This window comes from Maniola jurtina, chromosome 17 (genome assembly GCF_905333055.1).
Source record: "Maniola jurtina chromosome 17, ilManJurt1.1, whole genome shotgun sequence".
Classification (NCBI taxonomy): Eukaryota; Metazoa; Arthropoda; class Insecta; order Lepidoptera; family Nymphalidae; genus Maniola; species Maniola jurtina.
Window position 1 is genome coordinate 2582845 of NC_060045.1, and position 12880 is coordinate 2595724.

The following is a 12880-nucleotide window of genomic DNA, read 5'->3' on the forward strand; positions in this document are numbered from 1 at the left end:
TCCCGTGCGAACTCTTTGATTTTCCGGGATAAAAAGTAGCCTATGTGCTAATCCAGGGTGTATAATCTATCTCCATTCTAAATTTCAGCCCAATCCGTCTAGTAGTTTTTGCGTGAAGATGTAACAAACATACACACACACACACACACACATACAAACTTTCTCCTTTATAATATTAGTGTGATAAGTACCTTTGCTTACACACATTCTCTCCAGGCAGTGTCGTGTAGAGTGTATTATCTGACGCCTATCTTTGCACCTGACTTCATCTATCTTTACCTGTTTTCTTAAGCTATCAATATTTAAGTATGACATCTATGTCATATCCTCAATCAAATAACTCTGGGGCATGCTTTCGAAAAAATCAGCCCATGCGCGTCCACTCTAGGATAACTGGGCATAAATAGTCCAACAGTGGACGTAAACGGGCTGGTGATGATCAGAGTAAGTACCATACGTCCACTTCATGTATCAAATAACTCACTCAAGCACACCAAGTACAAATAAACTGACAGCCGCTACGTCGGATCGGTTCACGCGCACTGCGCGCCGCACGCCGAAGAGAGCGCGTTATTTTTAACGCAAACAAATATAACATACGCCGTCACTCATTGTCTTGTAAACTTGAACAGTTGTTCGGAAGCGAGACATCCTGAACTTGGGAGCAGGGGACACCAACCTTTCTTCTAAAAAAGTTATCATTGTCCATATTAAGGTTATCGTCCTGGCATAGGACTAAGGTATTAGAAATACTTAATTTTAACGTCTTAGTAGAAGGATGCCATGTTGCCGATGCTTAAAACTCATACAAAAACAATTCAAAATAAAATCATAACCCCTCCTTTTGGCTTTGCCGCAGTCGGGTAAAAAAGATGTGATTTGAACTAGGTAGGTATGCTGAAACCCTCGCCGGTGTTTTAGCAGTTAAATCATCTAATGAGCAGATTTAAGGTCAAAAGCTCTTTTTAGGCATTGAATTATTATTATTACTTACCTTATTTTGCAGACATTTTACCTACAATCAAACTTATTTTGTAGCGGATTTTAGTCTTATTTACATCGTGAAATTTCGCAGTCTCGACTGACGCCTGATTAAATGGATCAAAAAAAATATATTTTACGAGTGTTGGTAACCCCTGGCGACGCCAACTATTAGCGGCCAACGGAAGCCACACGCGAGCTCCGAATTTGTTCATGTTAAAATTAAGCTTAGTGCATAAGGAGTTTGTTTTTTATTTTTTCTAACTTAATTAACTTTAATTTTTATTAAATTAATTAAGATAACGAAAGTGAAAACCTAGTTCTTTAGGTCTGTATTCTCATAAAAGGTATGCCCAGAATAAGTTAACACTTTAAGAGGAGTCTCTCCGTCACTCGCTTCATACAAACGTAGTTCCAATTTCGTTTGAATATTAAGCAACCAAAGTCCATGAAATTTTGCAGACATATTCTAGAAACTAATATCTATGTCTGTGGTTTTCCAGATTTCTGTTAAAATATTCGGTTACGCGGTCTTAAAAATTCACATACAAATCTTTGAACCCCTGTAATTTTAAAACTACATATTTTTAGAAAAATATAAAACACCACAGACACAGATATTAGCTTCTAGAATATGTCTGCAACATTTCATGGACTTTAGTTGCTTAATATTCAAATGAAATTGGATCTAAGATTGTATGGAGTATGTGACGGAGAGAGCCCTGTTAAGGAAGTTTTTACTTCAAACTGACATGTTAACATGCAGGGATAGATACCAACCACAGCAGGTAATTGCATAATTGGGAAACAATCTTTGACAGAAAAGAAATAAACGAACGCTCTTAGGATGTGCCGTAGCCCGTATCACTCTCTGACTGGTAGATAAATCACCAGATCGTTATTCGGTACGTCATTCAGGCTGAAAGTATTATGTACTTAGTTAATATTTTCTCTATTCAGAAAGAGGTAGTAAACGCCATTATGTATATAAAATCCACCTACGGCCACACAGGCCGCGTAAGCTTAGACGTAGCGCGTACCATTGCGTTGTAATGTACGGAACTGTATGAGCCATGGCATACCGCTTGCATGGCGTGAACGTTCTCGTAGAATATTGGATAGAATCAGGCGTTACTTTGCGGAAGTTCATGTTTAGCAAGAAACAGTTAAAATTATTTTGCTATAATCCGCCAACAGAAAAAATCTGTATGGTCAAACATGCAGTTACAAGCTCTCGTAGAAGTAATGCATGCAGTTTATGTCTACGGATTCACGCGCGCCACTACGCAAGTGTCACGTGTACGTGCTTGGTGTGAATCGGCTTTAAACCGCTATTGGTCAAATGCGTGCGTTCCTTAGTCGTCGTCCCACTCTCTCGTAGAACTCACTAGTAGAAGACAGACAGACAGAGTAGTAGAGTAGTAGTAGTAGTAGTCTCGTAGGTCACTCGTAGAAGGTGATTGCGACCATTGCGAGAAAATGCGATGCGACCATCCCAAGTTTCTTACGTCTTACGAAGTATTAAGAGTATATTCGTGTTAATTTGAACAGCTCTGTAACCACCCCCTAGCGCACACGCGCCTCTTACGACGTAATGGCCTGCAGCAATCTGCCGCGCAGGATATCCTCGGCCATCTGTTCCGAACCTATTTATTTATAAACGAGTAAACGCCTCGCAAGTATTAATAAATCTTTAGGTAGACTAAATATTGACATTTTGAGTCAAATCATCACCACCATGATCAACCCATCGCCGGTCACTACTGAGCACGGGTCACCTCTCAGAATGAAAAGGTTTGGCCACAGCCTGCCACGCTGGCCTAGTGCGGATTGCCAGACTTCACATACCTTTGGAAATATTATGGAGCACTCTCAGGCATACAGGTTTTCTTTCACCGTTTAAAGCAATTGATATTATTTGAATTGTTTCAAATGCATATAATTCTAAAAAGTTGATATCCTCGGCCATATTCTGCTTCGAACCTATTCATTTATAAACGAGTAACGCCTCGCAAGTAGGTATTAATAATTCTAAAGATCACTTCCTTACAGATGTAACCCCTGAAAGTGTCTTTCATTTTCTTAAATGTTACAAAAGTTACGCAAACATACTCTACTCTACCTTACTAAACATAGACCATTGCGAATCCTTTTTTTTTCATGTACCAAAATTATACCTGGTAACACTATCTACGCTGGTCTAGTGGGGATTGGTAGACTTCACATACGAGTACCTTTGAAACAGACAATTTTCGGTCTGTACTTTGAGAACAATAAGGAAAACTCTCGACATGCAGCTTTTCTTACGATGTTTTCCGTCTCAGTTTTTGACTCTACTATGTTAATTAAATAGTTCTACAATCATGGAACATTCACTATGAACACAAATCGTTTAAAATTAACGCTAACTTGTTTAAGATTTTTTCATCGGCAGCTTAATTTCTTTCGCTTCAAGTTAAAGGGAGATAAAACGCGAGCAATTTGAACTAATTAAAAGCGGCATCCGGCTCATTGGCTGTCAAATTGTCGTATTTTAGGTTATGTTAATTTTTTCCCGAACCCGTCGGTGTAAACAGATATGTTACAGCTTAGTGGGAACTCAGTTGAGGATCCAGACTGTTTAGTGTGGATACGACTTTACTTTATCTGTGCTAAAGTAAAGTCAACTATTTTCTTTCTTCAAGCTTGACTTTTAAAAAGTGCGCTCAAATCACAGAACTTTTTTTTGCTAAGATATCAAATCAACCATTTGACACTGCACCCTTACATCAAATTGAATTCAAGCACTAATTCTTCAATCTCCAATGGCTTAAAAATAAATCTACCTATATGTAATATTTAAGTTTAAGCTGAAGCCCCCGAATTATTTCGCATGGATTTAGGTTTTCAAAATTCCTCCTCCCCCTCCCTCCTGGGAACTCTTGTAGTTTTCGGAATAAAAGTAAGTATAGCCTATCTCACTTTAGAAGTCTTTAACAATACGCATGCAAAATGACATGATTGAAGAATAAACCAACAGATGAATATTCAACAAGCAGACACACTTTTGCATTTATATCATCATTATCATCATGTTCAACCCATCGCCACCTCACTATTGAGCATCACGGGTCTCCTCTTCTCATAATAAAGTCAGAGTCTACCACAATGGCAAAGTGCGGAGTGGTAGAGCGCATTTATGTGGCTAGTGATAATTTAAAATCTCTGAGTAAAATCCTCATTATCACCAGCGCTGGCAGCGTTTCGCACCGGAAACGCAAGTCGTTATATCATACGATGACATGACATGTGCTGCATGTGTCGCGCTCGGAAGGAATTTGCCGAGAAATTGATGAGATCATTAGTCAAATGGGCCGGCGCTTTTTGTGCGTTTGGACCTCACAGGACTTGTGATTAGAGTCTTCAGTGCGGCTCCCGGTGTGATTTCGAGTGCGGTTGTGCGTCCGCCACACGCAAATCATAATATTATTATTTTTACTACTGAGTTAGACGACCACTCTGGCGCAGTATTCAGCCGAAAAGTTGATTATGCTTTAACGAATTTAAATACTTAGTTGTCTTTTTTAACCCCCGACCCAAAAAGAGGGATGTTATAAGTTTGACGTGTCACGTATCTGTGTATCTATGTATCTGTGTATCTGTCTGTGGTATCGTAGCTCCTAAACTAATGAACCGATTTTAAAATAGTTTTTTTTGTTTGAAAGGTGGCTTGCTTGACAGAGTTCTTAGCTATAATCCAAGAAAATTGGTTCAGCCGTTTGAAAGTTATCAGCTCTTTTCTAGTTACTGTATCCTTCACTTGTCGGGGGTAAATTTTTTAATTTACACTTGTTCTAAATGTAAATGTGTATGATTAGATATGTCCAAGACTGAGGCCACGCGATGCGTTTCCGGTGCGTTCGCCGCACTACTGTAGATTTGAGTATTGGGTGCAACACGGGCACTGCTTAAAGCGCCCCGGCAAAAAGTATGGCGTTATGCACCACTCTGGCCGCTCGTCTCTTAGATCTATGATGCGTGGTAGATGCAAGCGTAGTAAAAGTCTTATTGAATAAAAATATTTTGAATTTATAGTCCCACGGTCCAACAGAGACCTCTTATCACAGGAAACAGCTATGGCTTCTCCTGTATAAGTTGGATGTCTGCAAATATCCCAGATTTCTTTTGACATATTATGCACTATGCAGGTTTCCGTAACTACCTACCTACGAGGACTTCCTTTGCCGTAAAACGTGTGATTATTTTAGCGTGTGTAAGCATCTAAGATTTGTAAGAAAACTGAGAGCTTCTTCTGAGAGAATTCCAGAATTTTAACCACTTTACTATCACGGCTTAGCTACCCGAAATTATTTATGCATGAATTTTGAATAACACCTGGATTTAAATGAACGTAGGTATCTTTAACAATATTTTATTAAAATATACATAGGCAATTTGTGTTTCAAAAAAGCTTCTTAATCGGCTCTGGAATCACACCTTTGATGAAAAAAATTTGAGTATCGACCTTCACACACTGGTCGAAAAAGATTATGTTTTGCAGAGCATTAAGTTTTTAGACATGTCGGTCCTCTGTTAAAACACTAATTTTGCTTTTATACTTACATTGTAATATGCTTTTCAATGCAAAGAAGAACACACTTTCTCCAGACAAATTATGCAAATTTCCTCGGAATAAACTTTACTAAAAAGCGTAGACCTAACCAAACTTTAAGAAGGACCAGGCCAAGACTGGACAGTGCAGTGCGTGGGATAAATCCTTTCCATTATAAGAGGAGACCCGTGCTCAATAGTGGGCCGGCGATGGGTTGATCATTATGATGATGATTTTTTATAAGCATTACTTTTTTGAGTAAAGCACACAGACAAAGTAAGCTTATGACAACTGGTACCTAATCATGGAAAGAATGTTGCCATTTCTATAAGTTCATGCGTCTGCATTGCACAATGGCACAGAGGTGCAGGCGTGCAGGTGAGGGCACAAAAAACGAAAGGATTCATGCAGACGCAGGTGCGCGCCGGGATGTAGGTTACAGTGACTTATGTTAGAAAAACTAATGTATCAACTATCAGGTGGACCGCCTTTGTAATCTCCCGGGACTTTTTACTGACTATAAGTGGCTTTTTGGTAATTTGATTTCTTATACCGATTTTAGTAACTAATAAAGATTTCATTGTTAATAACATACAATACATTCCCCCCTCGCCATTTTACAATTAAACTACTAGGCATACCCTAGGTCTGCAACCCTAGACAGTCGAGTCAGATTCGCGCACTGAGGGTTCCGTACTCGGGTATTATTTCCAACATTAATTGCACGATAAATCAAAAACTATTATGCATAAAAATAAATAAAAATCTGTTTTAGAATGTACAGGTAAAGCCCTTTCATATGATACCCCACTTGGTATAGTTATCTTACTTTGAAAATTGAAACACATTTTAATTTTTTTTTAATGATGTAACCACATCATAGTCCCTCAGTGGGCAATGGAGAGAGCTATGCTTGGAGTTTCTCTAGTTGATCAGATCAGAAACGAGCAGATTCATAGGAGAACCAGAGTGTATCGGATGTCTTTTAAGTGACTCGTCAGGGACTTTTTAGTGACTCGTTAGGGACTTTTTTGGTAATATTATGACTTTTTAGCAACTAGCAATAACGACTTTGGAATGGCATACCTTTTTTTTTTTTTTTTTGTTGACGCTGGGGAATGCATTTACGCATCCCCCCCCGGAGGGAGGGTATGTGGGACTCGCCGGCCGAGAGGCGACCGGAATACCCACTAAACCCCAGCGGCGCTACTGCGCGTCGCCTGGCGACTGGGTCACGGGAACGGCCGAAGCAAACAACCGCGACCCAGCCAGCGACGTCTGCCAAGGCAGACCCTCCACCGGGGACCTGCTCGGTCCCCATCGACGCACCTCCGGGACGCACCAACGAAGTGCGTCCCCCGACCTTGGGACGCGCACGTCGCCCGCGTCCCATCCTCCGCTTCATCCACTGTGCCCTCTGCTAGTCAGAGGGACACGCGGAGAAACCTCCCCCCCTGCCAGGTCATTAGCCATAGCCAACAATATCTCCGAAGAGAAATTATTTGCCATGTTACCGGGGCGCACCGGCCCGAACACTGCTCTTCCCCTCGGACGCATCCAAAAGGGACCAGCAGCATCCAGGCACACTGGGAGGATACCTACCTAGTCTCTACCTACTCGTACATAAATGTGTAGAGCCTATAATAATATCTGTGAATAATATAAAGATTTCGAACAATAAGCTACCTGTCACCCTGTCAGTCACTTCACAGTGACAGGGGTGCGCCGGCGCTTCGCTCCGTTATAAAGGGACCTGTTATTTTAAGTTTATACTTGTATTGTCTGTGGCTGGATACTTGTTCTGTGGAGATGGTATCAGTTTAATGTGCTTCCGATAACATCGACGTTTTTCTAAGGTGTTTGAAATTGGAAGAACACGTTGATGTCTTTTAGGTACCTATCTACTTATAATGATAGTGCATCGTAGTTGCCATTAACCTGTAATAGCCGTCCACAGGTGGACAAAGGTCTCTTGTAAGGATTGTGTAATCACTAATAAGTGACGCCTGAGTCCAACTGTCCACCTAGTCGAGGGGGAAGGGGGTGGTGGTGTGTTCAGTAGTGAGACGATGATGATGAATCTGAGTTTTGAACCAAAAAGTTTAGATTAAGTCAATGACTTGATTAAGTATTTGATTCATGCACGCTTAACATGCTCGCTGCTTAGCTAATACAGGTAGGTAATTTTGGGCGTATATTCTCAGTAGTAAGTGCGTTTAATAAGTGCATTTATCAAAAACTTAATGACTGATATGCACAATTAATCGGAAGTCGATTTTAAAGCGCTCGTTAATTGCCAACATCGCGTTCCATTACAAAGCCCGCGCCTCAAATACAGCGAGGCGTTTTCGAGACTCCACTGCACATCTGGGAGTAATGAAATACAACACAAACACTAAAGGACATAACTGCATTTATTCACAATCAAATATAAACTCTGACACTAACGAAATAAAGTTTATTTTTGTGTGTGTCAAATAAAACACTCTTGGCTCGGAACACCTGTTTCAACCACAGCGCTTATTTAAATAAACACCAAGCAATTTTAAGACGTGTGCATAAGTGTTAAAGTTGAAATCAGGTTGTGAAAGAACACACTGCATTCTTGTTAGGGATGTTCGCATAAATTATCGATGTTTCGCTCTGTGGTAGGAGTGTGGGATGTGTCCGTCTCTCTCTAAACACTTGTTTTTGTTTCGTCGCGGTTCGTAGAATGTTTGGTGAGACCCGCGACCGAGGTTTCCCGATGCAAAACATTGACATATCCGTTCTCACATAGCTATGTGTTTTTTTTTCTGAAAAAAGGACATTTATGTAATTACATATTATATGACCACTTTTTTATAGACATTCATACTAGTTTAGATTGAGTTTAAAACTGATATAGAATCTCTTTTCCTTTTAAACCGACTTTAAAAAAGGGACAGGTTAAAACACATTTTTTTTAATATGTCAACTAGGTAAAATTATTATAAATTTTATATTATTATTTATACTTATAATGAAACTATGTATTATTAAATACAAAAATGTCATAGATTAAACATAAAAACCATAAATTTTAATGTTATCTAATTGTTATGACATGAACTAGGTGTAATATTTTGCAATATGCTGTGCATGTAGTTGTATAAGAGTAAATTATTAAAAAAAACATCTGACTGAAAATACCTACCTAGACTTACATGATGTGCAATAAATAAACAAATATTCTCTAATCAGGAATACAACAAAACAATTCAACGCATCATTAATATTAAACAATTCCCATGTATGTATGCTTCAATTGCTTAGAAACTCTGTATTAGTCCATTTGCCGAGTCAAGTACTAGTTGATCGACGCCAGGTCACGGGGCTAGTTCATAATACAAGAGGTGTCGGCGGCCAGCCGGCGCCACGGCGGCAAGCGCGGCGCCTACTATCCTGCCAACTACATTTTACCCTTATTTACCCCAATTTAAACCTTACTTCTATTTATATAAGTCTCAAAATCTAAAAACATAACAGATATCAGCTGTATTTCCCAAGCACAATGGAATATTAACTGTACCATTAAAATAATAAAGTCACATTTCCTTTATTAGTTAGTTATGTATTGAATTGGTTTCTTGATTTTGAATTCCAAACGCCAACAAAAAGAAAGCTACTTTTTAGGAAGCATGAGTTTTTCGTATTGGATTTTATTTTTTATTAATGTTACCTAAGTTAATCTTGGAGTTTCTAGACTTTTAATAACTACCTTATTAGTGTACGCATCATATTTTATTCAAATAGCATAAGTTTGTACTTAACTATAAATACATATTTTATGGAAGTGAAAATTCTATTATTAGAACTTCTAATAATATTTTTCAGTATCTATTTTGTTTAGCATATTGCTCAAAAGTCTAAGACTAAGACTGTAAATAATCTGCCATATATATTCTGTCTTTAGAATTATAAGCACATTCTGGATCTGCTTAAAATTATTTAAAGACATATTTGGCAGATTATTATAACATCTGTGCCTACTGCTTACGTTTGAAAGGCAATACCTAATATGATTGTACAACACGCGGACCACAGACGATAAGAAAGATGATTGAAAGTTACAATACCTCTTCTTTGTTACACGCAATTGAATAACAAAACAAATGTTTTAAATGACACAACAACTAATAATAGGCACGGTTACCGAGTTTATATTTGGCGCCACTTGCATTGCCAGGTGGCTGCTCTTTCTCGCCGTTACATTACCGATAAATCTTATCAAACGATATGGGATCTTCGTTTGGCATCGAGTCAATTAAATCCGAAATCGTTTTCATTATCATATCATTGGGCAATGCCGTTTGTTCACCTTCATGTTCTGAGACGTTGATTATCTTGGAATTCTTGAATCGTTTATAACTTCTATCATTGGGAAAAGATTGACCTTTTCCACGATAATCGTTTAAAAAAGTTGTCTTGTGTTATGTGTGTGTGTCTAAAGGTCGATTTACTGTCTTATTCTAAACCACAAAGCTAAAGATTTTCAATTTTTTTCTAATGTGTCTTGAAGTTTTACAAAATTTAAGTACCTACTCGTAAATTCTCGACTGAAGCCTCAGAGCTCTCCACTCTTATCCATCCAAAACATAAAATTCTCCAACTTTTGATCAAATTTTCTTTTCAGTCAGCAAATATCTATCAAATCTTGAGAATTGGAGTAGATGCTCTTCTAAGCAGACAAAGCAACCATGAAAAATTACAAGCATGTGGTAATTCGAAATGAAATGCGAGTAAAATAATCTTGTAAGCATTATCAATATTAGCATTTCTGACTGCTCGTGATGCCGATATTTCTCCGAGGGTCTCCGATGTTCGTGATAAAACAGCCAAAAAACTACATGTTAAACAAGACGCGGCGAAGTTCACGCCACACGGTCATAGCTAGGTGTCAAAAGCCTTACCTGACCGTTTCACGCCTACACAGGACAAGTTTATATTGGTCCGAAATGTACGCGTTATATTTGTTCGGGAGTTATCCCTTCGCAGGTTCACACCCCTATACAGGCTACTCAAATTATTGTTTAAATAAGGTAAAATATTCCCGGGGATTGACACGTACGATTAGTGCAACAGTTTTTTGTCTACGAAATGTTTTTGTTCAACGTCCATGATGGCAATGTCTTGTAACATATTTTTAACCTGAAGGTTAACTACCTATTGAAAATTATTAGATGCTCTAACTAACTTTTACATTTTTTAATATTAATTAATTTGAAGAGTATTTTCTATACCTTTTCTTTATATGAAAAGTTATCGTACCGTTGCACCGGAAAGGTCATCAATAATCATATTATTATGATTAACGATAATGTCAGATAACATTTCCGGTGTTCATTTAATTATGCTATTTTTGTACAGGTAGGGTTATCCATAAAATATTTAGAGTTATCAACATGTTCTTATAAAGACCATAATATACAAGAAAATTATGTAGATGGTACAAAGTATTGAAGTGAATTTAAAAAATTTTAAACCGACTGCTCATAATTTGTTGTCTACCACAATCTGCGTAAATCAGGAAGACAGAAAGGCATATTTATTTTCGCCACGCTCATGACTCGATTTGATGTTGTTACCCTGTTTGAGTCCATAAAAATTCATGACAAAACCTGTATAAGCGGCTGCAGGCGAAACTTGGTTTTTTTGCGCGCCCGTTCCTCGAATCTGAGGAAATGTCCGAGCAAAAAGCCGACGGAACAGGATTTCGTATCAACGTTGCCAAATCAGGACGCGTTAAGAGATGTTAAAGGGGATGCCGCCACCGCAGACTTAAATCTGGCGCTGAGGGATCACTACAAAACCAAAAAAGGAACATATCCCTCCTTCAACGGAAAAATACCTTGACACCGAGTATTTTATAATATTTTAGACTATACTTTTGAAATCGTTTGTTTTACGCTTATCACTGTTGAAATAAAATATTGTCATTATGATTCGGTGATTTTTTCCAAATTATCTGACATTTTAGATTAGGAAGTATTATCTTCATCATTCTATTTTAAACATTTCTTTGAATATAATACTTATACTGTTAATACTGTTATCTCTGCTAAAAGAGTTTTGGAAAGATACGATAGGCTTTAAAAACAGTTACGTTTTATCAGGTTTTTGTGTTAATTGCATTGCAACTACTTTTCTTTTTTATTTGCTTTATTGTTTTATAAAGATATTCATCTCCTAATTTGTGTATTATTTCATTTTTTGATAAATTTAAAGCTACATATTTGAAAAATCCGTGAGAAATTAGCGTAGCGCCATAATGAAATGGTTATTAAATTCTAATTTGATCCAAATGCGGGAGCGTCGGCACTCGCTGCGAATAAGTGATCGTAAAGTATCGTAATGCGTATGCGTGCGTGAGTCACGGCGCACTTGCACATGTGGACATGGAAATAGCTGCAACTTGAACAAATGTTCGCATCGAACACACTGATATAGAAAACACTGAGATACAAGAAGACTAGTCTGATGCTACAGTTCACAACAATTTTATATTTTTAGTTTTATTTTGGAGACACATAGTACATATTAAAGTAAAACAACAGGTGACAAACACATAAAGCACAACACACAAACTACAACAAGTTCACTCCCATTGAACAGTTCATGTTATGAAACTTGTAACAAATCGTCAAGTCTTCACCTGCAAAATGTTACCAAAAGATACAAGCAAGTTTTTCTGATGCAAGTCTACAATGTAAGTACTCGTAAGTAAGGAGTTGCAACTTTGCAAGTTATCACACTAATATTATAAAGGCGAAAGTTTGTATGTGTGTGTGTGTGTGTGTGTATGTTTGTTACTCCTTCACGCAAAAACTACTGGACGGATTTGGCTGAAATTCGGAATGGAGATAGATAATATCCTGGATTAGCACATAGGCTACTTTTTATCCCGGAAAACCAAAGAGTTCCCACGGGAATTTTAAAAAACCTACATCCACGCGAACGAAGTCGCGGGTATCAGCTTGTATTACATAAAAGGTTTTTCAGTAGAATAAATGTAAACATTTAATAACGTGTTAAAAATGAATAGCGTTGTTCATTTTATCGACTTTCCGGAAATAAGAAACACCTTGAATTGAATTAAAGAACACCTTTATTATGCTTGATTTTTTATAAATCTATTTTTTTTGATCTGTATTTATCTTCAGTCTGCATTAATTTTTTATGGATGCTTATTCACACGAATATAATATGCTTATGTTTAATGCTGGCTCTATAAGCTGTATGATTGTACTTCTAAAAGAAGTCATTTCTAAATAATTTTGTTTTTTTTTT